We start from the raw sequence: 3,748 nt of genomic DNA, 5'->3' as shown, positions 1-3,748 counted from the left end.
AAGCATGACTTTATCCATGTGTTGATCCCTTGAGATTGCAACTCTACCTAGACCCAATAACTTACTTTTACCAGTGTCAGCAAATGTGATGTGGCTCTTGTCGGATGGACGTAAGGTTGAGTCCATAAGAAGGCTTCTTTTGCCAGTCATGTGATTTGTACACCCACTGTCAATAATCCATTCTGACGACGCTGGTGTCGTACCCTACAGTGCAGTTAGGGGGATAGGCTTCACGAAGAGAATTGTGAAGCAAAAACATTTGACGAGCCAGTGGGTTATGAAAACTTAGATCCAGATTAGGACTAACAGGGAGAGTGGCATGCGATTCAGGAACGAAGTACATAGTAATGTCATTCGGGCATTTGATCTTGCGCCCTACAAGATGTTTAAGGTCCCCAGCAATAGTGTCAGACAATTTTTGTTTTCTGCTGGAGACCTTTCCCTGCAAAAGAGAGTTAAGCTTTCTTAGCCACCCACATCTTCAAGGGTGGCTTAGAAGCAATAAGTCTAAGTGCAGCATATGAGAACTTTGGCTTTGGAGCCCTAGCAAACAGTCTTGCAGGCGGATAATAGTACTCATAAGAATAAGCAGAATAGTTCTTGGTCTTATGAACATGACGGTTTGAGGAACCAGTCTCATATTCATATGCCTGAGTATGGTTTCCCTGCAAAACATTTGCGTTAGTCCGACTTAGGCGAGTCCTCTGTCTGTATGAAGCCTTTGGACCGTATGAAGCCTTTGGACTAAGGTTTGTCTTCTTCAAGTGAGGTGTCATGATGACATTCACAGGAAGATTCTCTAGACACCTTTTCGGAACCCAGATCTTCTTCATAGGCGGTCCATTCCTGCAGTTAGTACCAATGTACCTGGCAAACACTTCACCATTCTGATTCTTAAACAGTTTATAGTTTGCATCAAGAGATTCATCGATGATAATGGGGTTAGCACAAGTGAAGCCAGATAGATTGGATGGATCAGCTGAAGGTTCCTTTGCAGCAATCCATGTGGTTTTAGGGTACTGCTCAGGCTTCCAGTAAGAGCCATCAGCATTCATTTTCCTTACGAACCCAACACCCTCTTTCCTAGGGTTTCGGTTCAGTATCTGCTTTTTAAGGACATCACATAGTGTCTGATGCCCTTTAAGACTTTTGTACATCCCTGTTTCAAGCAATGTCTTCACTCTAGCATTCTCATCAGCAATAGCAGTGGTATCCTCAGCAGAGGGGTTAGTTACCACATCAATAGTTGAAGATATTGCAACAGTAGCAGCAGTAGAACATTCAGCAACAGAAGCAGCATTATCACGCTCAATGCATTTAAGACATGGTGGTTCAAATCCTTCCTGAGCGGAACTGATCTATTCGGCGCAAAGTGACTCGTTTTCCCTTTGAAGATCTTCATGAGCCGCTCTCAATTTCTCAAGATCTTGCTTCCTTTGAAGATAATCATAGGAAAGCTTCTCATGAGTTGTTGAGAGAGTTTCATGACGACTTTCAAGTTCCTGATACTTAACGTGAAGATTTTTTATGTCTTCAATTAAGGATTTAGATCGAGTCATTTCAGCACCCAACTGATCATCGCTTCTGTCTAACAGTTTTTGAATATGTTCCATAGCTTTCTGTTGTTCAGTTGCAATTTTAGCAAGTGTTTTGTAGCTGGGTTTTGAACCACAATCAGAGTCATCGTCACTAGATGTTTGATAGTGAGTAGTGCGTGTGTTTACCTTGGCACCGCGTGCCATGAAGCAGTAGGTAGGAGCGGAGTAGTTCTTGTCATTTGCATCGGTGTCGGTGATGAAGTCATTGTCTTCAGTGTTGAAGATGGACTTTGCAACGTATGCCATTGCCAGACTTGCAATGCCAGAGTCGGACTCCTCCTCAGACTCCACCTCCGCCTCCTCAGAAGCAGACTCCTCCTCTGAATCCATTTCCTTGCCAACAAACGCACGTGCCTTGCCAGATGAGCTCTTCTTGTGTGATGAAGACTTTGAGGAAGACTTGGAAGAAGACTTTGAGTATTTCTTCTTCTTCTTGTCGTCAGAGTCATATTCCTTGCTCTTCTTCTTCTTTCTGTTCTCATTGTCCCACTGCGGGCACTCAGAGATGAAGTGTCCAGTTTTCTTGCACTTGTGGCATGTTTTCTTCTTGTAGTCATGAGCAGAAGCTTCATCATTCCTTGAGATTGATCGTGAAGACTTTCTGAAGCCTTTCTTCTTGGTGAATTTTTGGAACTTCTTCACAAGCATAGCAAGTTCCCTTCCAATGTCTTCAGGATCATCAGAACTGCTGCCAGATTCTTCTTCAGATGAGGAGACAGCTTTTGCCTTCAAGGCACGAGTTCATCCATAGTTTGGACCGTAGATATCTCTTTTCTCAGAAAGCTGAAACTCATGTGTGTTGAGTCTCTCAAGTATGTCAGACGGCTCGAGTGTCTTGAAATCAGGACGTTCTTGAATCATCAGGGCTAGGGTGTCAAACAAACTGTCAAGTGATCTCAGTAGTGTCTTGACGACTTCATGCTTGGTGATCTCAGTAGCGCCGAGGGCTTGAAGCTCATTTGTGATGTCAGTGAGTCGGTCAAATGTGAGCTGGACATTCTCATTGTCATTTCGCTTGAAGCGGTTTAAGAGGTTGCGAAGGACGCTGATTCTCTGATCTCTCTGGGTTGAGACGCCTTCATTGACCTTGGAGAGCCAGTCCCAGACCAGCTTAGATGTTTCCAAAGCACTCACACGGCCATACTGTCCTTTAGTTAGATGACCACAGATGATATTCTTGGCAGTAGAGTCCAGTTGAACGAACTTCTTGACATCAGCAGCAGTGACACCTTCTCCAGCCTTGGGAACGCCGTTCTTGACGACATACCATAGGTCGACGTCAATGGCTTCAAGATGCATGCGCATCTTATTCTTCCAGTAGGGATATTCAGTTCCATCGAAGATGGGGCACGCAACGGAGACTTTAATTATCCCTGCAGTCGACATAGCTAAAACTCCAGGTGGTTAAACCGAATCACACAGAACAAGGGAGCACCTTGCTCTGATACCAATTGAAAGTGCGTTATATCGACTAGAGGGGGGGTGAATAGGCGATTTTTATGAAAGTCTTCAAAACATGGAAGTTATGAAGACAAACAGTAGAGATACACCTATTACCATGCAGCGGAAGGTAGACTACACTAGGCAAACCATAGTCTAGTATTCAATGGAGTGAATGCACAATGACTAATAGCAGCAATGTAGTAAGGATCAGGTAGGAAGATGTTATGAAGCCAAACAGAAAACGCAGTCACTCAGTGAAGATAAAAGACAGTGCAATCATACAATGACTTCACAAGGAGTAACAGTAAGTAAAGGAAAGGGAAGATGAAACCAGTGACTCATTGAAGACAATGATTTGTTGGACCAGTTCCAGTTGCTGTGAAAACTGTACGTCTGGTTAGGGCGGCTAGGTATTTAAACCTTAGGACACACAGTCCCGGACACCCAGTCCTGAACACGTAGCTCAGGACACCCAGTCCTCACCGTATTCCCCTTGAGCTAAGGTCACACAGACCTCGCCCAATCACTCTGGTAAGTCTTCAAGGTAGACTCCCAAACCTTCACAGACTTCGTTCACCGGCAATCCACAATGTCTCTTGGATGCTCAGAACGCGACGCCTAACCGGCTGGAGGATGCACAGTCCTCAAGTGTAATAAGTCTTCAGATCACTCAGACAAGAAGACTTAAGTGATGCCTAATTCTCTTT

The sequence above is a fragment of the Triticum urartu genome, chromosome 2, assembly GCF_003073215.2.
Source record: "Triticum urartu cultivar G1812 chromosome 2, Tu2.1, whole genome shotgun sequence".
Lineage (NCBI taxonomy): Eukaryota > Viridiplantae > Streptophyta > Magnoliopsida > Poales > Poaceae > Triticum > Triticum urartu.
This window is presented reverse-complemented; position numbering follows the sequence as displayed.